A 14,174-nucleotide genomic window follows, 5' to 3' on the forward strand; every position below is an offset into this window, starting at 1 on the left:
CAGATCTCACCTCAGACTCAGTACAGCAGCATTTCTAGGGGTGTGGCTGGAACCTTTCTCCATATAAAGATGCTCCTCAGTGATGCAGGGGCAGCAGCAGCCAGGATCCTCTGGATGGACTAGGGTTTGGGACTGGTTCGATAGAGTTTGGTCTTGGGTAATTTTAACATTAAAATGTGATTGGCATTAAATGTAGAACTTTCTGGAGTTCCCTGGTGGCTCAGTGCATTAAGGATCTGGCATTGCCATGAGCTGTGGTGTAGGTCGCAGACGTGGCTTGGATCCTGCATTGCTGTGGCTGTGGCATAGGCTGAGAGCCACAGCTCCGATACCCCCCCCCCCCCAGTCTGAGAACTTCCATGTGCTGCATATGTGGCCCTAAAAAGCGAAAAAAAAAAAAAAGATTTCTCAGTTGCTCAGGAAATCTAAGACTTCTGGTTGGCCTGAATCTATCAAAAAATGTTATGGTGAAATATTACTTATACACAACAAAAACAAAAATCTAGAAACTGTGAAAATGTCTCTCGATAGGGAAATGGTTAAATAAATGATAACATTTCATATAGTGGAAAACGATTCAGCTCTTTAAAAAATAATGAAGTAGATTCTACATGCCAAGATGGATCAGTCTGCGATCTGAAGTCAAGTAAAAACAGCAAGCACAACATAGAGTGTGTCCTCATCCGTGACGAAGAAAAGGGGGCAGGCACATATCAATAAGCATGTATATACAAAGGAAAATTCTGGAGGGACATGGAAAGAATTACTAGAAATATCTGTTTCTTGATGAAGGATACATGTCTGGGGACCTGAGATAATTTTTAGAAAATTTCAATTTTCTAAAAAAACCACATGCAATTTTTTCCCTTTTCAATGAAAAAAAAAAAATAACAAAAGAGTACTGAGTAAAGTTACTTTAGGGAGTTCCTGCTGTGCACAGTGGGTTAAGAATCCAGCGTTGTCTCTGAGGCTGTGCAGGTTTGATCTCTGGCCTGGTGCAGTGGGTTAAGGATCTGGCATTGCTGCAGCTGTGGCACAGGTTGCAGCTGCGGCTTGGACTCCATTGCTGGCCCAGGAACTTCCATTTGCCTTGTGCAGCCAAAAAAGAAAAAAAAGAAAAGTTATTTTAAAAGAAAAACATTTTGCTCATGTTAAAGGTTTAAATGCTAGAAGCTGAGAGCTGAAAGATAAGCAATATGAAACATAACTCATTATGGGTCAATCTTGTCATGTAGAGGTTTTTATTTTTGTGTTTTTTGGTTGTTGTTTTGTTTTTGCATGTGAGGTGGGCCCCTCTCTCCCCTCAGCCTAGTCCCAGTTTTAGGATGGAGCTCCAGCTTCTGGAATTTTCTGCAAGTCCCTAAGCCTCTGCGGTGAGTGCTTATTCCAGCTGAGTGGGCCTTACTCTGACATCTTGGGGAGTCATGAAGAGCTTTTTGATAGGAAACATTTTTCCAGATAGAATTCTCAATTCCGTTCTGAATCGCAAATGGAAGCATCACCTGTCAAGCGGGCTGCTTCAGGGCACCTTGAAATCCTTTTCAATTCTAGTGCGAGGATGTCCCCAGCTAGTTGCCATGCCAGTGGGTGAAGTGTCCCCACCAAGCTCTGGAGGTCTTCAATCAGGGCCCCCGTGAAATCCTCGCCGATGTGCATGGGAGTGTGAGGCAGACTGACGGCTGTACCCAAGCGTCACCTGCCTTGTGTCTTCTCCCTTCCATCGCGCCTTCCAGAATGTCTGGCTTCCTTCCCTCGCAGCTTTGAGGCAACGCCTATGATATTTTCCAAAAGTTTTCACATGTCATGAGCAGTCTTCAAGGTCCCTATGGGGGACTCTTTAAGGACTGGAACAAAGGCAGGTTTTCCCTTATTGCCTGGACATTTTTCATTTGTCCATTTTCCCATAATTTTGGATAATGGCCAGAGTCAGGTCATTTTGGCACTTGCAGTGGACACCTGTGGTTCTGGCGTGACCAGCTTCTTTCCCCCTGTCTTCGGGAAAAGGCCGCCAGCTTCTCTTCTGGGGGAACTACCCTACTCCCCCCACCCCGCCACAGTCTTGATAGAACTGTCAATTAAGGGTGGTGGGAGGCGGGATCTGTAACCCAACTGAGCCGATCAGACTCTTCTGGGAATTTGAATCATGAGTGCAATAACATCAGGTCAGGAAATTAAGTCTAAGTCCAGTGAGGCACCATTAATTCCTGCTACTTAAAGTAGCACGTGGAGGAGGCAGACAGTGCAGCCTCTGGAGCGTGGGCTGTGGAGCTCGATGGGGTCAAAAACCCGGCTCTGGCGCTTGCGAAGTTAATGAGCCTCCTTATGCCTCAGTTTCCTCGGGTGGTAAACAGGGGATAATAGAACTTCTCTCACAGCACTGTTAATGTTACATGAATCAGTGCAAATGTCTGAGGCAGAGCGCTTGTTGGGAAACAAGAAGCACTCTGAGCATTTGAAGCAGAAATGGAATTTGATGCATGGAAATAGGAACATAAAAATCAATGCAAGGCTAAAGCGGCAGGCTCCAGGCTGCAGGAATTGCTTCTGGAGTACACTTCCAAACCAGCCTGCTGGGGAGCTACCTCTTGTGCCACCATCAGGAAGGTGGGCCATTGGACCATCACAGGGACCCGGGGCCCAGGGGCTGGGAAGGCACTTGGCTGTTACTGTGCCCAGTTCTCATCACGCAGGAAGTTGGGGATTGGACAAGGGACAGGACTCTATCCAAGTGCATCGAGATCACCAAGCTTCAATTCTTAAACTTGAATCCATGGCTGCTAGTAAAAGTTCTTACATTTGTAAACAAGTATATAACTTGTAACCGAATGATCTCACTCTGAGGACCCTCTCAGCTCCGTAATTCCATCAGTCCCAGGTCATATGCAAAAATCAGTTTCATTAACTTTTTTTTTTTTTTGGCCTTTTGTCTTTTGAGGGCCGCATCCACAGCATATGGAGGTTCCCAGGCCAGGGGTCTAATGGGAGCTGTAGCCACCGGCCTACACCACAGCCACAGCAACACCAGATCCAAGTAGAGTCTGCAGGCTACACCACAGCTCACGGCAACACGGGATCCTTAACCTACTGATCGAGGCCAGGGATCGAACCTGCAACCTCATGGTTCCTAGTCGGATTCAATTCCTCTGTGCCACGACAGGAACTCCAGTTTCATTAACTTGTAACTATACGTCACATCTTCTGTGATTGCAAAGAGGGAGCATGGTTATTCGTGGGCCCTCGGGCAGAACAGAAGCATTTCTTGCTGAATCTTCCCGACTTCCTTGAGATGCAGTTTTAATAGTGTAATTCACTTCTGTAATAATACCCTGGTGACCTGGGGACTTTGGGACTAAAGTGACATATACTGTTGAAGCTTCGACTGAGCCAGAGGAGAAGCATCTGGACTGCAGATCGTGAGTGTGGGGCAGAGGTGGGCTGGGCTCAGCAATATACTGAGTTCAAAGACTGTAAAGTCATCCGTGACTCCAGCTTCCATCTGTACCGGCAGATCTGACCTAACAGCAGAATCCTTCACAGGAGTCTAAGCACTGGGAATGTTTAAGAGTCAGGAGAAATGAATGCGTTCAAGGGTCTGTGCATAGCGGGACCTCCCAGGAGTGGCGCTGGGGCTGGTGGGTGAGGAGAGGGGGGCGGGAAGAACAGGAAGCCTTGCAGAGCTAAGCGGGTATCAGAGCCCCTTCCTCTTGCAAAGTCACCACTGGGATTTAGGCAGGGGGCCAGCTACCCTGAGCAGAAACCACTAAACCAGAATTTCTTTCACTTGAATCGACCAGAGAACTTGTTGTTGTTGTCTTTTTAGGGCCAAACCCACAGCATATGGAGGTTCCCAGGCTAGGGGTCCAATCGGAACTGTAGCCACTGGCCTACACCACAAGCACAGCAACGCCAGATCCGTGCTTTGTCTGCAATCTACACCACAGCTCACTGCAACACTGGATCCTTAACCCACTGAGTGAGGCCAGGAATCGAACCTGTGTCCTTACGGATACTAGTCAGATTCATTTCCACTGAACCATGATGGGAACTCCAGAACATTGTTTTTTTTAAATCAGGAAAGAAATTCTGTGTTCACTAGACATTGTGGTGACCATTTCACAATATATGCAATATGCATACATTACATACATGTAACGAATCCGTATGTTCTCCACCTGAAAGCAATATAATATTGTATGTCAGTTATGCCTCAATAAATCCAAGCTGAATATTGGATTAAATGGTGGTTATTGTAATTACCAAGTATGTAAAAATACAAAGCTATGTAAACTTCTGCACGTAGTGTTTATATAATTCCGTATTCCTGTTTCCACATGTAAGGTTAGCACTGTCGCATCCTGGAATACGTATGGATGACCGCTGAACAACGCGGGTGTGGACTGCACGGGTCCACTATGTGGCTCTTCTCCATAAACACCTACCTCCGTTCTATGCGATGGGAGGCTGGTTGAATCTGTGGAGGGCCGACTGCACAGTTTTAAGTGGATTGTCAACTCCGCAGGGGGTCGGTGCCCCAACCCCTGTGTTGTTCAAGAGTCGACAGTATATACCATGCTGTGCCAGTCCCATCATACACACATAACAGTAAAATTATAAAACAGTACAGTGCTGCAGTTCAGCACACAGGCTCTGGGGCCAGGGCCACTTTAGTTCCCATCCTAGAGCCACCACCTCCTTGGTATGTAACCTTAGGAAGTTACTGTTGCTGCGCCTCAGCTAACTTGCTGGGAAATGCACCTAATAGCACCTATCTGGGTTCTGGTGAGGATTAAATGAACGAATCAATGGAAAGAGCTTAGCTCAGGGCCTGGCAGGCAGTAAGCTCTCCGCAGGTACTAGCTATCCCTTGGCCCGTTATCATAAAAACAGAGTCCACGTCTGAATGAAGCCCAAGAATCTGCAAAATCAGTATGATTCATAAGCCACGGTCGTTTGATTTAACAATCGGTTGTTCTGAAACGAGTCGGTTGGGGTGGGTTTATAAAGGGAGGATGTGGTCTCAAGTCCAGGTCTCCATTTGCTTTGGCCTTGGGGTTCACTGCTAAAGCAGAGGATGCCCTGGCCTTATCTGCTCATGTAGAATTAGACCTCATAGTTAATTAAACTTCTACCCTTAAGCATTCCTGGAGGGCCAATTCTAATGAAATGCCACTTGCTACCTCTGTGGAACTGTCTCGTTCATTCACAAGTAAGGTTAGCACTGCCACATCCTGGAAATGGGCATTGAGTGAGTGTCTCGATGCATTACTGCCACCGGGAGGAACGGAAAAGTCCTCCGTTGTTCACTCTCTGCTACAGTCACAATAAACGAACTTCTGCCAGCCAGCAGAGTGCAAAATAGAACCGAAGAACAGAATGAGAACGTGGTTCTGGCTACTACAAGGCGGCTTTCAGTTTGCACATCAAAACACTTGGCACGCTACTACTGATTCAAATTATGTCGGATCCTTCATTGTTCACGTGACAAGAATGTATTCACAAATATAAATAATATACACTAAATCATATGGCAGGCTATTAATTTCTTAAAAAAAGATTATCATCAAAATGAAAAACAGAAAATTGAAAAAAACAATCCCAACCACTACTGTTTTAGAGAATTGGAGACTCTTGAGATTCCAAGGACTCTCTCTCTTTGGTTACTCAGTGCCTGGTATACAGGGGTTGCTCAATAAATATTTGCATCTGAATGAGGAAAAGAAACTAGTAAGGGGAAATGAAGGCCACTTCCATTCCTGTGGTCTGGACCCACAGGGTGAGCCCAGGGTGCTGGGACTTGGAGGTTGGCAGAGCCACAGCGCTCACTTCCGGCTCTGGCTCCAGGCACGTTCAGGGAACAATTAGGAACAGGGCTGGTTGGGCCCAAGATGTCAGGTCTGGAAACGAGGACCTAATTACCAGCCACAGAGATGGAGGGTGGGGCTGAGAGCCTGCGGTTGGGATTATGGCAGAAACTGGGACTGCCAGCCCTGCACCTGGGGCCCGTGTGCAAGACAGAGTCTGGGTAAACCGGTTCAGGGTGCGGGCAGGGAGCGAGATAACCTCTGCCATGGATCAATCTCCCTAAACAGTGGACCATCCATGCCAGGTGCCTTTATATGAAGATGGGTCATTTTGTTCAACCAGAGAAGAATTCATTTGAACTTGAAGTGCCCGACAAACGGAATCCAGGATGCAACCGTCTCTCAGTAGATCAAGATTGGCTCACATCCACAGCAGAGCAGCCCACAGGGTGGCAGAGTCCCGGGCCCAAACCAAGAGCTCAGGATTCCTTCTGGCTCTTTTGGAGCCTGGTATCTGTGTTTTAAACACGCTCCCCACGTGATTCGGATGCAGGAGGCTGCCTCCTTAAAGGCAGAGGCAGACCTGGCTTAGCGAAATAAGCTGCTGAGATAATTAAACAGCCAGACAATCTTTACTGATTTGCTACCCTCTGCAGGGCTCTGGGGCTGGGTTTCCGCAAGAGGTGACTGTCCAGTGGTATTCCCAGTCCTGCCCTCTCTGTGTGCCCCACCCTCGCCGACTGCTTTTTCCTGTAATTAAGCCTCCCTCTTGTGTCCTAGTTTTACTTGCTGGCTCCCTGCATTGTTCCCTCGTGCCCAAATCCATGCTGTATTTGTCCCTTTGTTCCTCTGAGATCGAACTTCCTGAAGCTGTAGGGGTCACTCAGGTTTGGGGAACTTACCTGCCCCGAGCCCGGCTGCAGCTGTATGGGCTCTGTGCCCAGGTCAGCCACAGCCAACTGGAGAGTGACTCAAAAATAACCGCCCTGGGCAGACTGCAGGTGTGTGTTCCTGGGAGAGACAAACTGGTTCTCTTCTTAGGAATTGAGGAGTTTGGAGTCTAGTGTCATCACAGACCGTGTTTAATTCATACCTAGATTTGAGGGACATAAGAAAAAGGACACAGGGTAGAAAAAAAGAGGGGCCACTTTTCAGCTGTGGCAGTTCCACCTCCCCCGAGATCTGGCTGCATGTGTGTCCTTTTCACATGCCTTGCTGTGGACAGGACCGCAAGTCCTAACACTGTCTCCCTGAGCCGGTGCATCCCAGCCATGTCTACACGGGTCTCTCCCACCTGCCTGGACAACCCCCAACCCCGCTCAGCATTACTTTAATTACTCCCTATTACTTTATTGCTCTTACTTGGATGGGCCTCACCTGTGTGTGGCGTGGGGTGTGGGGGTGTGGGGGGAGTGTGGGGTATGGCCCCAGCATCTCAGAGCACCTCATTTTGGGGACTAGCCTATCCCATGACCAGCCATGTCCTTGATACAGCCTATGTTTAGACTTCAGTATAAAATAAGTTTTTTCAGAGTTTCCATCGTGGTGCAATGGAAACGAATCCAACTAGGAACGATGAGGTTGCAGGTTTGATTCCTGGCCTCACTCAGTGGGTCGGGGATCCGGTGTTGCTGTGGCTGTGGTGTAGGCTGGCGGCTACAGCTCCAATTTGACCCCCACCCTGGGAACCTCCATATGCCGCACATGTGCCCCTAAAAAGATAAAAGACAAAAAAAAAAAAGTTTTAATTTCTGATCCATTCTTACATTTTGGAAAAGAAATATCACTTCCTTGTTTTTTTTTAAAAGACCAGACATTCGGAGTTCCCGTCATGGCGCAGTGGTTAACGAATCCGACTAGGAACCATGAGGTTGTGGGTTCGGTCCCTGCCCTTGCTTAGTGGGTTAGGGATCCAGCGTTGCCATGAGCTGTGGTGTAGGTCGCAGACGCGGCTCGGATCCCGCGTTGCTGTGGCTCTGGTGTAGGCCGGTGGCTATGGCTCCGATTCGACCCCTAGCCTGGGAACCTCCATATGCCACAGGAGCGGCCCAAGAAATAGCAAAAAAAGACAAAAAAAATAAATAAATAAAATAAAAGACTGGACCTTCTCCATTTGCATCTTTTAAACTAAAATTAGAGTTATCTGAGGGAGGAAATGTGATTTTAAAGGAAATTATGTTTTTCTTTTAGAATGCTTTTTACATGAAGCCCTGATTACATAAAAATTCTGGTACAGGTTCCCCCACCCCTGACGGGGAGGGACTAGAAAACAAAAGTTCCCTAATTAGAGTTTCCGATATAAAACCTGCTAACTTTCAGAGTTCCCTTGTTGTGCAATGGGTTAAGGATCCAGCATTGTCACTGCAATGGCTTGGGTTGCTGCCATGATGCAGGTTCGTCCTTGGCCTGGGAACTTCCACACTACATGGGCATGGCCAAAAAAAAAAAAAAAAAAAAAAAAAAAATGCTAACTTTCATGCTTTCTATATCCTGCTATTGCAAAGTGAAAATCCATAAAATTATATTTGTTCTGTTCCTTAGCAATTTGCAGGCAGTACTTATCATGTTTCATGCTTCTAGAAGTCATTGCTGATGTGTAGTGTGTGCCTGTTTTTAATTCTAGAATGTATCTGCTCCTCTTTTTATTTCCTCTTTTTTCCTTTATTAGGATGCTCATCTCTCTAGAAACTGAGCCAGATTGTTCCCAAGACCAGGATTGCATCTCAGTGTCAAAGTTTGCATCTGCAGAGGCTGCTGCCAGCATGGTTGTGGCATTTGCTGAGCTCTCGGAATTCTCTCAAGCTGCAAGGCAATGATATTCAAGAGGCTGTTTTCCTGCTGACTCGGACAATGACCCAGCCCTGGGACTTTTGCTTTTGTTGGTGCTGAAAGATGGCACCAACAATCACGTTGGAGTATGTTCTTTTGTTTGTTTGTTTATTTTAGGGCCACCCCCATGGCATATGGAGTTCCCAGGCCAGGGGTCAAATCAGAGCTACAGCTGCCAGCCTATACCACAGCCGTAGCAATGCAGAATTCGAGCTGCGTCTGCAACCTACACCACGGCTCATGGCAACGCTGGATCCCCCGACCCACTGAGTGAGGCCAGGGATCGAACCTGCATCCTCATGGGTACTCGTTGGATTTGTTTCCACTGCACCACAACAGGAACTCCTGGAGTGTGTTCTTGCGGGTGTCTTGGAGTATGAGGAATATTTATTGGGAATGAAGTAACTGTAAGGCTCCGTGCTGGGTGCTATAAATAGGGAAACAATAAATTTTGTTCTAGGATCTTCCACAATAATAAAAGAGAAAAACCATCTACAAAAATGACTTCTGGAGGACTGCTAAAATTCTAGAGCCAGCAGGAAACGTGGAGATGATCTAATCTGTTGACTTTAAATGTTTGCCAGCAACCCACACCCAGCAATAAATTTGCCATTGAGACCAAACACATGTGGATATATACATGTAATTGCAACATGTTTTCTAAAGAGTACTTCCTTACCACGTGCAACATACTCTAATATTTTCTACTTGTTTTGTTCTATTTTCTTCCATTAATTAAAAAGTGCCGTTTGTAATCTAATAAATTGACTTCATGACCCATGAAAAGCAAACTATTATCCGGCGTTTGAGAACACTGATCTGCAAGCTCCTTCGTTCCAGGCCCTGGGAGGCAGCGTGGTATGGCCCAGGCATTTCACTGAGGTTGGAGTCTAGAACTTGCCTTCATTTTCTTCTCTTAACCTGCTAGGTCACAAGCTTGAGAAGATTAGTTCTTGGAGGTGAGCACCAGCCAAACAGACAAGATGACCTGGTGGACAATGTCACCAGGTCATCTGTTTTCCATTCTCCAGTGAGCACCTGGAACATACCCTACGGACTCAGGGGAGCATCTGCATCCTGTGATCAATGATTTGCTCTAGTTTGCCTGGGATTGAGGGAGTTCTTGGGATATCAGGCTTCAAGTGCTAAAACCAGGACAGTTCCAAGCAGACTGGGATCGTGAGTCACACTAGGAGCTGCTTATGTCCTATCACTCTTGGAAAAGGAATGGGCGCTATTTACATTCTACATGCAAACAGCTATAGACCAGAGAGCGCTATTATCTTGATCTTTGGTATGTATTTTGACACCCTCTGGGGAATGACTTGTCTCTGCAAGGCAATACTAACCCAGTGCCATAGACGTTCCCGTGTGTACCTGGTGCCACCAGCCATCTGCCTAAATCCTCCACCTCCGAGAGTTTCCAAAATCGGCCTAGTGGAGCGCTGGTGGCCTAGAAGTCCTTCAGGTCGCTTACCGGTGTCTTATAGGTTGTAGCTATTTGATGCAATGGTTATTTCTAAGTGAAAAGGATAAGAAATGTTAAGAAATGATTACTCCGGAGTTCCCATCGTGGCGCAGTGGTTAACGAATCCGACTAGGAACCATGAGGTTGCGGGTTCGGTCCCTGCCCTTGCTCAGTGGGTTAACGATCCGGCGTTGCCGTGAGCTGTGGTGAAGGTTGCAGACGCGGCTCGGATCCCGCGTTGCTGTGCCTCTGGCGTGGGCCGGTGGCTACAGCTCGGATTCAACCCCTAGCCTGGGAACCTCCATATACCACGGAAGCGGCCCAAGAGATAGCAACAACAACAACAAAAGACAAAAGACAAAAAAAGACAAAAAAAAAAAAAAAGAAATGATTACTCTGAAGATAATAACAAAGATACCTAATATGGAATTAGAATGTTATATTTCTTATAGTTTTTTAACTTTGCATTTTCCCATTTTGTTCTACTGGTTGTAGCCTTTGTATAGGATAAGGAAGTTTCACTTAGGCCAATGGCCAAAGTCACCCCGTTGAGAAATCATGTCCCTGTTCCTGATACAGAGTTGGCACTTTTACCACTAAATCGCATATTTTATCTTGAGGCCCTTATGGATTTGGGGATACTCACTTAACTGCTAGAGACACTTACCAAAATTGAGGACTACTGATATATTTTCATTATTATTATAAAAATATATTTTATGAACTGTAGAACATTACAAAAATGATATCAGTATTGTATTTTGCAGATGCTTTTTGAAGCTGTACACATCATGGACCTGAACTGAGACCTGGGACAGGGGCAGTCGTTAGGGGAGAAGGAGGGTCTGTGATGACGAAGCCCCTGGTCAATGACAAATCCTAACACATGGGTATTTGGTATAATGACGCTTATGATGGGTTCTTGGTTCTGGCTTTGTCTCCTCTCTGAGTGAGCAAGTGATTGATTGAGTCCATCCTCAAAAACCGTTTCTGGACCTGCTTCTTGGGATCTGCTTTTAGGGCCAGTTTGTCAGCTATGTTAGAAAATTAAAGTGTTATTACATCATAATCACACTCCCCTTTTGACTTACAGACTATTCAGTCATCCATCTGTTCCTAATGCCTTTTACCTGCCTTAAAGAATCAAATTTACCTTCCAAATATGAAGATTTGCCATGTTAACAGGTATAAAAAGACTAGGTCTTGGGTTCTGCAGAAAGTTTCTAAACAGGAATTTTGAAGTGCTTTCAGCAGTGGTGGTGCTGTTGGTATAAAAAGGGTAGGCTCCTCAGGTTTGCACACACGAGGAGGTGTGAGTTTTGATGCATTTGTTGAAACATCTGTTACATTACTTAGAGACTCTCTAGATGCAAATAATATAAATAATCTGAACCATGTATCAGCTTGCTGTTGCTTGCATGCTGAGTCTTCAGCCTGCAGGAATACGTGTGCGGCTCTCTAAATTCGTCTTAATGGAGCATGAACATTTTTCTACAGCTCAAAATAATCATGTAATTTCTTGGGATTCTTCATCTTTTCGTGACTTGAAGCTGTTATGCCACCTTGGTTCTTGGGACCTGTTTCATGGACATGGGACAGATGTGAGTAAATAATTTATTGGTCCGTGTTGCACGTACTTACTGAGCACATACTCTGTGCTTGGCTCTGTGGAAGGAATGATTTGAATGCCCTGCAGTTCTAATGAGTTGGATTTTCTTCTGTGTTTGAGGACTTCCTCGAATCTCAGACCTGGAGTGAAATTCAAGGATTGCAAACACTATTTAAATGAGAAGAAAAGATCCCCACAAGTCCTCTGTAAAGTGAAACCTTGCTTCTCCCGGCAGGCAGGATAATTTTCAGATGACATGGGGTGTATTTTTCTTCCTTGGGCTCCAGTAATCAAAGCGTTAGCTCGTCTTGGACAAGCTTTACCCAGCTCTGAACCTTTCATCTACGATGCTGAGGTTCTCTACAAACAGCAGTTATGTCTCATAACACCTGGTTGGCTCCATCTGATGGGGAAGAAGAGTGAGGTGGTGTGAGATTCCATCGCTTACAGAGGAACCACCAGCAAGGGACCAGGCTTCTTTACTCAGTCCGACTCTGTCTGTTGGTTAACGGAAAAGCAGCAAGTAACTTGTCCTGCTCCCGTTCACAGCTCAGTAAATTAGGTCCTCTGGTTTCTTGGTTTGATCTTCTGACCAGCTAGTTCACAAAGTGGGCTTTTCAACATCCCTTCTAAGGAATAGTAGGGAATTGTGAGGAAGTTCTGCAAATCTACCCTTTAAATATCCCCCCCCTTTTATGTCTTTTTGCCATTTCTTGGGCCACTCCCGCGGCATATAGAGGTTCCCAGGAGCCACAGCAACACGGGATCCGAGCCGCGTCTGTAACCTACACCACAGCTCACGGCAACACCGGATCCTTAACCCACTGAGCGAGGCCAGGGATCGAACCCACAACCTCATGGTTCCTAGTTGGATTCGTTAACCACTGAGCCACCATGGGAACTCCCCCCCTTTTTTTGTATGTAGGATATGGGGAAATTACTCTGGCCTCTTTTGGAATGGGAGTAAAAAGGAGTATGGACCATATTTTCAGAATCACGAATTGGAGTAGTGTGACAAATACGAGAGAATTCACAAGAATGATGGAAGAGGGATTCAACACTGGGGTTGAACTGGAAATTCCCGAGCATGCAGCAACCCTAGGCATGGGGAGTGGAAGTGTCTTTAATAGGGTTATGAGGAACAGATAAGAGTTTGGATCTGCAGAGGTGAATAATGTTACATTCCAGCAAATGCGGTGGTAAGGAGAGGGGTGGGACTAGTAATTTGGTGACCTTCAGGGTTTAGGCAGAAGGGACTTCCTTCGTGGTGCTGAGGGTTAAGGATCCCGCACTGTTGCTGCAATGGCCTCAGTTTGATCCCTGGCCCAGGAATTTCCACATGCTGCAAGAGTGGCCATAAAAACAAACAAACAAAAACTCAGGCAAAAGAGGAGTTTGCGTAGACATAGGAAACAAACTTATGGTTATTAAAGGGGGAAGAGGGTGGGGGAGGGATAAATTAGGAGTTTGGGATTAACAGATGCAAATTACTATTTATAAAATAGATAAATAACAAGGTCTTACTGTACAGCACAGGGAACTATATTCAATATCTTGTAATAAACCATAATGGAAAAGAATATTAAAAAGGATATGTATGTATATATATATGCGTGTGTATTTAACTGAATTATGCTGTAGACCAGAGACTAACACAACAATGTAAATCAACTATACTTCAATTCAAAAAAAAAAGAGAAGGACGGGGAGTTCCCGTCTTGGCGCAGTGGTTAACGAATCCGACTAGGAACCATGAGGTTGTGGGTTCGGTCCCTGCCCTCGCTCAGTGGGTTGACGATCCGGCGTTGCCGTGAGCTGTGGTGTAGGTTGCAGACGTGGCTCGGATTCTGCGTTGCTGTGGCTCTGGCGTAGGCTGGTGGCTACAGCTCCGATTCGACCCCTAGCCTGGGAACCTCCATATGCCGTGGGAGCGGCCCAAAGAAATAGCAAAAAAAAAAAACCAAAAAAAAACAAAGAGAAGGAGTCTGACTACAAATTTATGACGCTCAATGACAGAGTGGAAAGGAGGTTGCAATAATTCAGGTGATGTATGCAATGGTTTAGTTGAGCAAATATGTATATTAAGCTCAATGTAGCTGCAGAAGATGAAAGATCTCTGGGTTTCAGTTATCAACAATGCTCACAAGTAACTTACTATCATTTTTTCTTCACCTGCTGATGTTTGGAAAGCTTTGGTAATCACACACAGACACACAGACACACAGACACACACACACACTTGAAAAGAACGTCTCTCTCGAGTTTTCCTTTCTTGGAATTCTCTGGTTTCTTTCTTTAACTGAGTGAAATACTCTGCAGACAACCATGTTGCCCAGAAGAAAGGCAAGATGCTTTGGGCTGAGGAATTAGAGAACAGGTGTCGAAAGGCAGAGGAAGAAGGGTGATGGGTGAAGCCCGGGAAGGTTGTAGCATTAGCACAGCCATCATTAGCTGCTCCTTGAAGGGG

At 45.9% G+C, this 14,174-nt stretch overlaps 1 long non-coding RNA gene across 2 annotated transcripts in view; it reads right to left on the bottom strand.

Moving 5' to 3' along the window:
• The window catches only part of LOC110257554 (uncharacterized), an 86,526-nt gene that overhangs the window by 7,720 nt on the left and 64,632 nt on the right, over positions 1–14,174 (bottom strand). Inside the window, exons 9-13 of one of the 2 annotated variants that reach the window (XR_014834120.1) lie at positions 9,980–10,149; positions 8,360–8,603; positions 6,704–6,894; positions 4,147–4,172; positions 11–132 (exon numbers count right to left, since the gene is read on the bottom strand). This is a non-coding gene — a long non-coding RNA (uncharacterized LOC110257554). Of the gene's footprint in view, positions 1–10; positions 379–4,146; positions 4,173–6,703; positions 6,895–8,359; positions 8,604–9,979; positions 10,150–14,174 lie in introns of both variants that reach the window. The other variant, XR_014834121.1, reaches the window with a different exon arrangement.

Source organism: Sus scrofa, chromosome 18 (assembly GCF_054392235.1).
Source record: "Sus scrofa isolate SSC_HxYL_T2T_F1_AM1 chromosome 18, Sscrofa_HxYL_maternal_Yorkshire_Landrace_v2.0, whole genome shotgun sequence".
Taxonomy (NCBI): Eukaryota; Metazoa; Chordata; class Mammalia; order Artiodactyla; family Suidae; genus Sus; species Sus scrofa.